At 37.4% G+C, this 13,966-nt stretch overlaps 1 protein-coding gene across 3 annotated transcripts in view; it reads left to right on the top strand.

Annotated features, from left to right (window-relative positions):
• Nucleotides 1-4,039: 4,039 nt before the first annotated feature.
• The window catches only part of Octbeta2R (Octopamine beta2 receptor), a 38,188-nt gene continuing 28,261 nt past the window's right edge, over nucleotides 4,040-13,966 (top strand). For 2 of the 3 annotated variants that reach the window (XM_065299672.1, XM_065299671.1), the window contains exons 1-2: nucleotides 4,040-4,348; nucleotides 8,235-8,795. The gene's annotated coding sequence lies outside the window, so the exon portion shown is untranslated. The other variant, XM_065299673.1, reaches the window with a different exon arrangement.

Below are 13,966 nucleotides of genomic sequence, written 5' to 3'. Positions count from 1 at the left end.
CTTTCACAGAATTGAAATGGCGGCTTTTTTCTATTCTATCTATCTATAAATAAACGTTTTTTACGTTTTTAGATTATGCTGTTAGTCCTGATTGCTAGAATTGCCCCTGAAGATTTGACCTGTAGCAATGAGTTCCTGCGCCGGATGAGGTTAAAGTTTATCATTCCCCTGCTCTCGATTACATGCCTTCACCTCCTACGCATCCCTGGATTCATCCGAGTCATCTGACTCATCGGGAGTAATTTTTTGTGTTCACGGCCAATATCCATGACAAAAACAGACCACAATCATTCGTAGGATAAAAAGATGTGTTTAGTTTGGAATTCCGAGATACAAAATTGCGAGTTTTTCGACTAGCAGACGATAATGAAGACTAGTCTTCATCCAGACTAGGTTATGATCAATCGACCTCGAAAATAAATGCTAATGTTTTTTGCCCACACAAAAGTACAACTTCTCCGAAAGTTATAATTTAACGTTAACTCCTAACGTTTGCTTCGAGAAGTTTTACTTTTTATTAGTTTTATTGCTTTTACAAGTTGTGATTATTTATTAGGTTATTTCGCACGCTTGTAAAGAATATCAATTTTTCTATTCAGTATTTCAAATAAAAGCAAAAAAATGACATTTACTGCGTTTACTGCAGAGAATGCAAGTTATTTTAATTAAAAATGCTGTTGTAACACTATTTTGCCTTGTTGGAATATTTTTTATTAAAAATATTTGTTACGCTGCAGGTAATGTAAATGAAATTCAATTTTCATTTTGAATAACAAAGAACACCCGCGAGTTAACTAATGAACCAAGCTCAAATTTCATTATCTTTTCTTTGTTTCAGTTCCAGCGAATGATATGTTTTCTGTTTTCGCCCCGTGTTCTACCATTTCTCCGCTCTAGTTTTCTGGTCGGTATTATTTATTCCTGTTTTTACCTGCGTTCATTTTTACAAATACATTTTCTTTCGCTCCGTTCGAGCTGCGTCGATTTTATTCCAAGCGAATTCAATCAATTTTATTTTTTACATCTTTTTTCTTTTTAATTGTTCGCCCTTTTTCGTCTTCCTAAGTCGAGGGTTTAATTATTTTTAAAGGTAAGAACAGGGTGAGAAAGTGCGGGAAATTCGAGCTATGCAGGGGTGAAAAATTCGAGTGAAAAGAGGGTAGGCGGCGCGGCGCCGAGCCAAAAACCGATTCGGTTTTTTTTTCCCGTTTTGTTGGCGCTGTTAATACAAATGTCGGTCTGTTTAACGCAGGCGGTCGCTCATTTATTACTTTGTTTTCGACCCGGCGTTTGTTTTGCTTTTTCTGTGCATTGTGTTTATCGAATGGCGAAAAACAACAACAAAAACTGCAACGATTGAAATACGAAATAAAAATATGCGATGCTTACCATTAGTATTGTGCGCCGAAGTAAACGGTATATTAAGTGTAAAAAGCGAGACTTTAAGGCACTTGTAATAATATTCTCTGTGGGTATTTAAATGAATACATTGAAATAAATTTTGGCAAAATTAGAACAATGATGAATATTATTCGTGAAATTACATCTCTACAACAGTTTGCAGGTGAGTTTGACCAGCTCCTGCGGTGACGGCGGCGGCGGCAGCATAGATCCCCGTGGCCGGGGGGTTACAATTTCGGCAAACTTTCCCGCACCGCACCGATGAATGCCCAAAACCCGACCGCAGTCTCCGCCGGCTGACGCACCGTCGGCGCGTGGAAAACTTGTGTATTCCCGGTGCCGTTTAGCTACGGTAGCACCGAGTAAAATTCTACTTTACCTCAACTACCTCCACTGCTTCTCCATCCGAGTACGTGCCTCGCAAGCAATTCGAAGGGTTGCAATGCACATTAGAAGTAGTAGTGATCGTCGGCAAGGTGAAATAGGAGCTCCAATTGGATAGAATTAGATAGGCTAGCGCCGGGGCAAATAGAAAATGAAGATGAAATTTGAGCCGGCCGGGAGTGTGGCGAATCAATTTAAAAGACCGATCATCATCGTAAAATCCAAGACCAAAACGCTCGGCGAGCCGGCACGGCGGCCATTAAAGTTTAGAGAGATGGGATGATATCCAAGAAGATCGTATCATAAGAACGTATTGAGATCGTATCATCAAAGTGATACTTAGAAGGCTCCTTAGAAAGGGCTTTAAAATAAAATTTATAAGATTTAAGTAGTTTCGGTGAAATAAATGCACTTGAAAAGTAAATTTATACCAACTTATTATGCTGATTTATTCATGATTGGTAATTTATTTATTTACGAAAACAATTTCATTCGGAAGGACAATGAAAAGCATTCAAAATAAAATTTAAAAATTAAAAAACAAAAATATATACAAAAAATAAATTATTTTAAAGAAAACTAGCATTTGCCGGTGACTTCGTCCTGGTAGTGTTTAATAAAAATGTAATTTGTTTTTACTTTCTTGTTCTAGACATAGTATGTGTCTATTCTATCAATAAGATGCGTTATTTTACTTTAAAAAAATGAATTGTACAAAGAATAATGCACTTCAGCACGCCATCTTGGATTCAACTATTTTACTATAACTATGATTGAATTTCAATGCCAACTTTTATCCTATAGAAAAGGGTTGTCTTTAAGGGTTTCTCGGCAATTATTCGAATTTCTCTCGCCGTTAAAACCATCCTTGGACTTTAACGAATATTTAAAAAAACGAATTGGCCAAATTGTTTTAGGCGTTGTTGAGTTATGCGCTTACCAACAGATTTTTCGATAAATTTTTATATTATACATAAAACATTCTTATGCACAATTAAAAAATTTGTTAAAATTTTGTTGTAAAATAAAAATTTTTTTGTAATTTTTGAATTTTTTTAATAAAAAAAAAGAAAAAAAGATTAACCTCTTTGTTCCTTTGACGTAAATAATCACCAAGCTGTAATTAATCTAAATTCACGTACACAATTAGCGTAAAGCAGCTTTGACAGCCATCGAACGAGATAAAACCTACTTTGAAAGCTGCACGGTGTGAACATTAGCAGCACGCTCATCCTTAAAATTCGTACAACCGCGTTAGTATGTAAATGTGTATAAATGCTGCGCGTGTTGTGAAGTAGACTAAATTAAAGCCGATGAATAGTTCCTTAATTCGGTGAAATATAGCAGGGCTGCATCTCGACGCAGCTGGCGAAGGATGTAAGGCCGCTGGATGTAGGTTAAGCCTGCAAGCAGGCCGGAAATGAAGTGAATTTCGCGCGCGCCGTGGAAAAACGAACAAGAGACGTAAAATCTGCGAGACGGCGAGTGTAACGCATCAGAAAACCTGCTGATGAGGGTTAGCAGTGTGCGCCCCGGCAACGTGTTACGGCGCGAAGGAGCCAGCTAAAGTCGGTGCAGGAATGCAGGAAGGATGTGCTATTGCAATGTGTACACTGCATTTAACCCGATCCTAGTTTTACATAACACTCTTCATTAGATTTAACAAGTCATATTTACTTATCTCTAAATTAATAGTTTTCTTTTACCTAACTAGTATTTTTTTTACTATTTTGCAAAGAATTATTCAGAAAATTGTTTTAAATTTAAAAAAATATAAAAAGTAAATTTTCAAGAATATCTTATACAAAAAAGTACTAAAATATTTATCTCGTTGATTGTAGATAATTTTTCATGTTTTTATCAAAGAAAAAAGTGTCTTTAACACATAATTTATTAAAATTTCTTATATTTGTGAAAAATTTTTGGAATACCAAATAAAATTGAAGGTGGATTTTCACAAAAAAATAATTTAAAAAAAGTTTTATTGTAACCAAGACAATAAACTCATGATTCCGCCCAAATAGCACTGCAGAAAAGCATATTTCGAATTCAAGTCTCGGCGTTTCTTAGATTTTTATGAATTGTGTGAAAATTAGTGCGGATTTTCTTCCCGCAGGTGCAGTTTGATCAATGCGCGGTAGTCCCGGCCGGCGGCGGTGGCGGCTGGAGGAGGTGGCCGCGTGCGTGTGTGCCGCCAGCCAGGTCGACGCAGCGCGCGCGGCGCACGGCGGCGCTCATCAGTCGCTCGCTCGTCCGCACGCCAGTCGGCAGGAGTGTCCTGCAACTGCGTTCGTCCGCTCGCGCGTTCCTTGCGTCCTCACACACATCCTGCGAACACATACAATTCGCACACGCTCCTCTCGCGCGCATCCACATCGAAATATAAAACAACTTTTGAACAGAAAAAAAAAGTTTCAAACTTTTCTTTGCAATTACAACGGCGAGAAATTAAAGTGCGCAAAGTTCATCAGAAAGAACAAACAATTCGGAATTTATGTGCTACAGTGACATTAATTTATTTCTGGGATATACTACAAATTAAATCAAATCAAATAATTTTAAGGTAAGAAATTATAAATAAAATTATTACGTTATGTTTTCCTGTTCAACAATGACGCAAACAAATCACGCCGCGCTTTAATATACAATAAGTCATTAAAACGCTATCATTAACAATAATGCTTGTGTATGTATAAGTGTATGCGTGTGCGTTTGTGCGCGAGCATTTAACAATGCGGCGGTCGTCATTCTTATTGGCGTGCATTTGCGTTCGACGAGCGTAAATCAATAAAAGAATCAACGCCAAAACCTCCGCGATTCGCCAAACCCTACAAAACAATTTAATTAAATTTTTAAATTTTTCTTTTTCAACGTTTCATATCATTGAAACAACGAGAGAAGAAATTCGAAAAGAAGTTAATTGTGGATTCACAAAACAGATTTAATGGTTTTTGCGCTTTTTCTCTGCACTTTTCCGAACGTCGATCGCTGATCGCTTTTTTTTGCTCTCGCGCCGCTAGAAAATGGAAAAGTTTGCAAATGCGATTGAAAACTGAACAAGCGCGGATTTCATTGATTAAATTTTCATCCACGCTAAAAGTTCACCGAAATATCCAAATAAAAAAAATAATATTAACTATTATTTACATTACATATATCACAGGATATTTACTACCTATAATATAACTTTATATTGCCGGAGGTGTTTAACCCAATCCCCGAATTAATCTCTGATTAAATTTGAGACAAACTTTTGAAACTTACAAATCCATCAATTACAAGCCCAAATTTGATCCCTGCACACCAGAGTTTAATTTATCAAACACAACAAGCAATTAATTTAAATGTCAAAACAAAACTTATTAATTGTTGACGTCCAAACAAGAGCCACACAAAACTTGTACGCTAATAGATTCAAACTTAATAATTAAACTAAAATCATTCAAACTCTGCGTAACACTCTAAGCTAAGCACGCCGTGAGCGTGAATTCAAGATGCGACATTCCAAAGTGAATTTTGGTGCGCTGATTAGTAATTACATTGAGTGGTCCCGATGACCGCGAGGGGATCAAATCGAGTGTTAAGCAAACAAACGTTGCATTGACCAGAATAGACTCACGATGACTACGCCGGCCAACTTGTTCGGCATTAACTGATGTACTGATGTACATCGTGCACGGGCGATTTGTGCGCTAATCTCCTGCAATCGTTGGGTGCCTTCAACACAATCACACAGACACACACACACGTCACGTGTAAATTCAACCGACTTGTTTCCTTGTATTCGTACAGGTTCTTGTCGTTACAAAGTGGCGAAGCGTTCATAATCTATTTATAAAACCGGCTGATTAATATCCGCAACGCCATGTGTGTAATGTAAGCGTGCGTGCGCGCGCGCGTTTGAAAAGTGTGAAAAAGCAAAGTAAAACAGTGCGGCTTATCGCGCTCGAGTTTTATACTTTTTTATATTCGAATTATGATAATGGCACGCGGCGATAAGCGCGCGTCGTGGTAGCGCTAAGGCGTCCGGCGAAAAAACGGAAATTGGTGTTCAATATAGACATACATACATAGAAATACATATAAATAAATATTCATATAAAGCACGGTACTAAAAATTGGTTGTAACTAGTTTATACTTAACAATTTATCATCGTGACAAATCTGTTCACAACTAAATTAACAATTCATATCATTTTTTTTCTATGTAATTTTTTTTCTGCTATTTTTAATGCAAAAAAGTAAAATTAGATAAATCCAGAATTGATTTATTTTAAAACACATTTTATGTGTTTTTAAATGTTGTAAACACAACTCTCCAAAGTGTTTATATTCCTAGAGCACTAATAGTTTACAATTGCGTTGAGATTTGTTTACATTGAAGCGGCAGTCACGGGTTTATTATTCGATTAATCGACCAAGTCTTTTATCGACGCTCGTAAATGGTTCGTTCATGTCTTTAACATTGTCAAAGGTCAGCCTCATATCATTCAATTAATTTTAAAAATATCAACGCATTAAATGTGGAAATACATCACGCTTTGAACGTGCAGATTAACAAATGTGTGTTTAAAGCCTTTCGTACAGTTTTGTCCGCGGCGCGTTAAACCATGCGGGATTACAGTCAATTTAACAACGCCTGAAATTCCAATTTATGCACAACAGCACCTGTAGGTGCTATGATATAAACTCGGCAACTGGAAAATGTCAAGCATCCAAATATTTGCGGGCGTTATTGTAGGGGTAATAGTACAAGTATAAAATACTCGTTTCAAATATGTAGATGTCTAACGCATCAAGGTGTGTTTGCGTGGCTGCTCAGTTGCGTAATCTGCTCAATCCCAGGATGCGAAGATTGAGCTCGGAATTCGAACAGGCGACGCCAAAGCCGACGCTATTTCCTGATGTGACATAAATGTCACTTATGGCACGCGTAACACGAATTACACGCGCCACGTGTCACACATGTTTCAAATTACATATAGATTTACAAAATATACTTCACGAGATGTGAGGAAAAAACCTTTTTTATGATATATCTACACCTTTAATGCCTCTAAATCTCCAAGAATTCCTCGTGTTACTTCTCGCATGATTATTTATTTACTTTTAACTATAATCGAATAATAGCACGGCGGGAGTAAAAATTTTAAGCGCAGCATAAAAATCCTCTCTATAGGCTGAGGGTTGAAAAGGCATGATTTTTTTTTTACGAGTGACTGTTACGCGCACATCGGTGAGCAAATTTGCTCGACGTTACGATGGCGGTGGCATTATCCGAAATGAATAGCGCTGAGTAAACCGTCGGCAACGTGAATACGGCAACCTGAAACACACTGACTCTCTGATACGGTGAATACACCATATATGTTTAAATAAAACTACACAGTTAAAGTTGTGCAAAAGTCAAACTTTGTTGATTATTACCGCAAGCGCGTGTCGTCGAGCTCAGCACCGCTGTAACTATCAAGAATTTTACGGGGAACTTCATGAATAGTTGGAAATGCCGCGTAGAGCAAACCTCATTTACAATCTCAACCCTTAACTGGTACATAGAGATACCTGGAAATTTTTTATTCCTTACTTGTTTACTATTAATTATAACAAATTGCGTAGACGTAATGTTATTGCGTATGCACGACTAATTTAATTAAAATTCTGTTGTGCTCTCATCCTGTCATCCTATCTCATTGTCGCACAATTAGAGATATCTTGGTGAGACGCGAAGGGCGTATGCGTTTTTGTTCGCGACGTTCAACTCCATACACGACATCCACCCACGCAGCTTTCATTCATTGCTGGAAATACTGGAAATGCGGGGAATTGTTAGCGTTGGCGGCGGCAGAAATTACAAGCGAGCAAAATGTTGGATACGTTTGCAATTCGGGAAATGTCGGAAATGCTGGCGCAGCGAATTTACGTGCGACCAAGATTTTGTAGCAAACAACTGAAGTGAACTAAACCTAAACAGTCAAAATTGAGTCGACGTGCATGCGGAGAAATGCAGCTCATCGTATATATCCACTTTAACTGTGCGCCAGAATCAGCTTCTCTATATACACACAATTCGCTCTCCTTCAGGTACCACTAATTTAATTTGATTTAATAAAAGCAATAGGAAATTAAGTTGGGTTTGTGTGCTTTCAATCACCGCAATCTGCGCACTCGCTTGTGCACTTAACAGATTAATTGGATGCATTGTGAATTTTCCATTAATTTTTTTTGCAAAAAAAAAAATAATAAACAACAGACTTAAAAGTGCTGTAATTATAATAGAAAATAATGCAATAAACTAAAGTGCATAATTTTAATTGCAATTATTAATTATTTATGCATTGATGTAAATACGTAGATGCATTTTTAAGGTCACACCTATTCATTTATAGACAGATATTAATTAAAAAAACACGATGACACATTTTTTAAGCGCACTTCGTTTTTTGTTTCAGATTTAATCAATCAGCTGATTACCGAGATGAAGAACCAATATAAAAATAGTCTGCGTGCCGCCGCCTTCGCAGCTTCCGGTGGCAAGGGATAAAATCGACCGTGTGCGTGTGGCGGGGCGAGACTTGTCCACTGGTCCCCAACACACTATACCAGCAGTTTGCGGTTTCGGTGTCCGTTAGTGCGTCCTCACCGCCATCGTCCTCAACGGCGGCGGCGGCGGCGGGTCCGGCACGCGGCGTCTGCGGCGCTTCCTGTCCGACGGATGGTAATCTAAAGCAATCAACGTCAACGGATCGCGCACTTGACATCAGCAACATTAGTTCTCGCATTATAACAGCCACAACTACGATATCATCCGGGCGTCGCGTATAAAAATAACAATCGTGTGTTTTCTCTCTCGATCAGTGCGCCACACTCCCACAACTCTACTGGGAGTATTTATAATAATCAAAACAGTGCGTAAATTAATCACACTGTGTGTGCGTGTATAAGTGTGAGATACTTTTTTGTGCCAAAAAGTGTGTGTGTGTGTGTACCTGCAAAGTCCAAAACTCAATTTGGTGAGTTTGGCTCTTCAATTTAATTAATCGCCGGATCTGGGTCCTCGAGAACCCTCTAAGGACCAGAGATTTGAACCTCTTAGACCTTAGCTCCCAGAAAGCGGCAAACGAAATTATTGCTGATTAGATCGAATCACACAGTGGTCTAATGAGAAAATTCCACAGATTTCGTGGTAAAAATATACCGCCGTGTGTTTCTGTGTGATTGTTTGATCAATTTAGGTAATTGATGATTGACATCCGCGCGCATGGATCAGACGCGTGACGCACACATTTCACGCTCGGATAACCTAGAAATTAAGAACAATAGTCGAGATGGTGGTGTATTAAATTGCCATGTCAACATCAATTAAGACCAGAATGCAGAAATCGCAATCGAATAAATTATTACAACTGGTTCATTTAATTCGAAGGTGTAGATGTAATTTATTCGGAACATTTCATCGTCCGAATCCTTCCGTTTAGTTTTTTCTATGTCAAGGACACCACTACATCATCACCACACCACGCCGCTACACCGCAACATTGGCCAACAGATTACCATTATTGGATTATATAACCGTTCACGACACGAGGTGCACGGCTCTATAACTCGTAACGCTAACCCAGTCATAAAACACAACAATTATCTACACGTCTACATCTACGTTTACATGCGCGCAAAGAAATACTTTTCAAGTCAAGTTATTGTTTTGCGCATTTTGAGATGCAAGCAGGCAAAATTTCTATATTGTGGTGTTGGGCATGTGGTGATGTGCATTGCACGGTGTTCATTGCCGGGCTATTAATAGCGTTTAATATAGTGGAACCTATTCAATTCAATCGGCCGCTCGTGCCGTCCATTTTGCACCAGCAACGCACAAAACACAGCGCGCGCGCCTGTGTTCACTCATTTAAATACAAGCGCGCGCCTGCAAGTTTCGATTTGGTATTGATCAATCCAATCAACTAGTTTTCAACTATTGAGTCTTGAACATCTCGAGCGATAGTTATTCGTATAATTACATTTGACGGCCGGCGAAACGCACTCGGTGTTAATATTGTTGACAACTTGACAAGTTTGTCTCAAATATAATTAATAGACATGGGGCCGGATGTGTTGACATCCAGCTGACATACGTGATGGTCTCCTGTGTGTGAGAGTGCATGTGACGTATCGCATGCATAAATTGCATTCGGCGTTGTTTACGTACGCCGTAGGGAAACCATGAGAAACAATGAGGGCAAAAGTGGACGTCCGCTGCTGCATCATTGTTTCAGCCAATTAGTGAGACGTTGCTCGAGTGGACGCACGCATTGTGCGCTCGATTGTCTCGAGAAAGAGAATGCACTTTTAGAAGTGAAAAAATTCATTGCGACGTAAAACATTGTTTTGGCAAAGGGAACTTTCTGGCGCAACATTTTACTTTTATGCATTTTAAAACATGTTTTTATGAGGAACTTTAAACTTTATTATCTACTAATCTGTCCAAGTTTCACTAAAATCAACTTTCACCTCATATTTCACACTCTTTAAGTTATATTTTAGCAACAAAACTTTACCAGAATACTCGATAGGTTATTCTAAAGATTTCCAGAAAATGTCACCACAATTGGTTCAGCCGTTTTGCACTCAATGAATAACATACATAGGGGAAGGTAGCATAATTTGGACCAGCGCCTAAGTTGGACCACCACGATATCCGCGGACTGTTGAAGTTTATGCAAAAATTGACTGGCCCCTTGTTTTACTCGTATTTATAAACAATTAATGCAACTATTTGGGTTAAAACTTGCCGCGTGCTTTCGTCGTGACAACAACTTCGTGTATCATTGATTATCAAATCTATTATAACGACGTAAGTGCAAGAGCTGTCAAGCCGTTAAAACGTTAGTTTTACCGATTATTATTTTATCATCAGAAAGCTTCTTTATTTATCTATAATTTATAGTATTAATTTTGAGAGGTTATGTTATATTAAGATTGCTGTTGATCATTACATATAAATTCTTCAAGTTGCCCAAGTTGGACCGAAGACAGGCACCGGGGTTTTAACAGGGAAAACGTATATCATTTTTTCGACCTCCTAGAAAAGCTTGTGGACGAGCACAAATCTTCGAAATGATCCACTGTATGAAATGCCGCACTTTGATTTATACAAAATGTGCTTGTGTTACTGCTAAAACTAAAATTTACTATTGTGTCAATTGCCGTTAAAAAAGCATGGTCCAATTTAGGAAACCGCGCGGTCCAATTTAGGAAACCGGTTTCTTAATTTGGACCAAAACAACAATTTTTTTAAATTGAAATTTGAGGGGTATAAATATAAATTTTACTTAAACCAAAAATATCATTTTGTGGGTAAGCCTTGTGAGTTACTTTTCCGCTACTTAATTTTTATTGACAGTTTATATGTGGCTCTATAAATCAAAAAATATAAAAATGGTCCAAATATGGCTACTTTCCCCTACATTTATTTATATATGCATTTTTAATGTATCTTAGTACAACAAATTCATAATGAAACGTAAACGAACAAATATAATAAACATTTCCCGAAGTGGCAGTAATGAATAAAACAGTCTAGTTTATATACACAAGTGCTTACCTATATCTCTAAGTCCTTGTCATTTATGTAAAATGTTGAATTTAAAATGTAAAAATTCCGAATGCAAAATGTGAATGCGTACAATTGCAAAATGCGAGAGTAAATATAAAGGAAGCGCCCGCAGTGCGCGCGCTTAGCATGCTCAAAACGTTAAAATGTTATTTTAAAAGACTTTCGAGAGGGTTGCGTTGCTCAGCTGTGCTCGCTATCCATCAGATCCACTCATCCTCAATTCTTCGCATCAGGCGCAGAGCAGCAACCGAGGCTCGCTGTTGCCACATCCACCAAAATGCATATGCAAATCGTGGAATAATATTGCGCGGACAGTCTGTTCCGACTGTCTAAAGTCGCCGAGACCTGGAATCCAACAATTCAGGGCTTCCCTCACGCCGCACACCAACCTCGTAAACATTACCATAATGCTCAATTCTTTCAACGTTTTCTCGCTTTCATCGCTGGAAAAACGTTAAAATGTTATTTAAATGCATTTCTTACTTATGGCAGCCGTGGAAAATTAAATTTCTAGACGAAATATATTGCATTTGTAGTTGTTTCTCAAGTGTGTGTTTTATTTTGTGACTTTTTATTGCGTCAATATTTTACTTGCGTCGAATGTGGAATGGTTCCGTGTGCGCACAACAATAATCGGTAATCGGTAATAAAATGTTTATTTTTAGTGCTGAGCGCGCCAACAGTGCGAAAATAATTAAACTATGTGTTCCGATGTTCATTGCCGCACATTCGATGCGAATAATAAATAATAAACATTCTCGGAAATTTTTTTTACGTAAAAACATTTCAATAATTTTAATGAACACAGTGACAAACGTCTACTTTAAAATAAACATTTTAAAATTATTATTTGTAACGGTTTTAGAATAGATTTTCACTACAATAAAAACTTTGATACTTATTCGATTACGGAGTAGAAAAGAAATAAGTTAAAAAAATAAAAACAGGTACAAGATATAAATACCTAATAAGTAACTTGTTTGTTACTTAACAAAACTTGCAAACTTGCGACGGCGACGTCGTGGGAAGCGTTTTAATAAATTCGCTCAAAATTCAAAATTTCCTCAAAACAATGACTTGTTAAACATTCGGTATTCCCTTCAAAGTTTCGCAAAACTTTCAGACTTTTAGCGCGCTTTGTGTCCTTTCCAGTGTCTTGTTCTCGACGGCGCATTCAAAACATTGCCAATTTAATACATAAGCATATACATACCAACAACAGCTACTAAGTGCGGAGTTTGCGCGCAACAAAATGAATATTAAAACAAAGCGTGCGGGTGTAATTCTACTTGCGCGCGCTGTGCGAGCTGTTGACGTCTCGGACGCGCCAAAGCGGCACTAACCATTGTGCCGCGCAATTAATTAATGAAATAATTAATTAATTAATTGGTTGTCTTGTTGGTTACAAAGCGACGCACGTTTCGCAAACTTTGCGCAAACTTTTCGAATGTTTAAGTTTCGAATTAACGCGCGCGACGTCTATTCGTCATAAATTTGCATCTTACACGAAGAGTATAAATATAGACAAGTAAGCAAAAGGGGCTAAACACTCAGCTGTTATTAATAAATAAAATTTGAATTTTTACGTTCAGTATATTTTTTTACTTAATGAAGATTTATGAAAGGCGTCTTGTGGTGATTTTTTTGGCAGAAAGTTTGGCGAATGTCGCGCGCGGTATAAAAATACAAATGCCAAACACACGAAACTCATTTCGTGCACAAAACGCTCAAAACGACGAAATTAAACCATGAATATTTTTAGAAGCTTTACAAAACAACAACATCCTTTAAGATAATTAGAATCGTTTTCTGATGTTGTGGTCCATTAATATAAAATGTAAAAAATCATATTTTTAGATAAATATTACGTGCTGTGTTTATTTTACCTGAATGAGAAGAGCAACAAAAAAAAGCTCGTTCACTGTAAAATGTTAAGCCCACAAAGCACAAAATAGCAGCGAGAGGAAATACGAAACACAAAACGCAATTAAATGCTGAAATAATGAAATCACTATTTATGTTCCGGGCGTAGTCTCTCGTGTTTACATGCAAGTGACGGAAATGTGCGCGCCGTTCCACAAGTAAAACATTACAAACCGTGTAATTTCACATAATTCGAATCATTTCGGCGAAGCGCACGAGCATGTTTCACTAACATTCGCGACTAATACGATAGAAAATTAACTTTTTGCATGAATTTTGCATACAAATTGACATTTTTACTTCATATTAACTTCAAGGCAACCAATTTTGCTCATTCTACTCATGGAGAATTTTACTTTTAGTCACAAAATATCAATAGAAATAGCAATAAAAGGCGAATGAATAGTTTGTATATTTATATATGAGATTTAACATCAAACTCTTGATACCAGTTTGAAAGTTCAAGTAACCATTGTGAACAAAATAAAAAAAAGTTTCTAGTTTAATATTTAAATATATCAAGAAATGAGGAATAAAATATTGTTATCATAAAAATGTCGTTAATAAAATGTGCATTTACTTGGAAAATTTGTGATTTAAAGCAAATTTCGAATTAAAATAAATGAATAAGTGAACAGACCGTCGTTA

Source organism: Atheta coriaria, unplaced genomic scaffold (assembly GCF_025399875.1).
Source record: "Atheta coriaria isolate IRGN ID8LTWV9N9 unplaced genomic scaffold, Caltech_Dcor_3.1 hic_scaffold_3_pilon, whole genome shotgun sequence".
In the NCBI taxonomy this organism is placed as follows: domain Eukaryota; kingdom Metazoa; phylum Arthropoda; class Insecta; order Coleoptera; family Staphylinidae; genus Dalotia; species Dalotia coriaria.
Note: the sequence above shows the minus strand (reverse complement) of the source record. Positions and strands in the feature narration are given on the sequence as shown.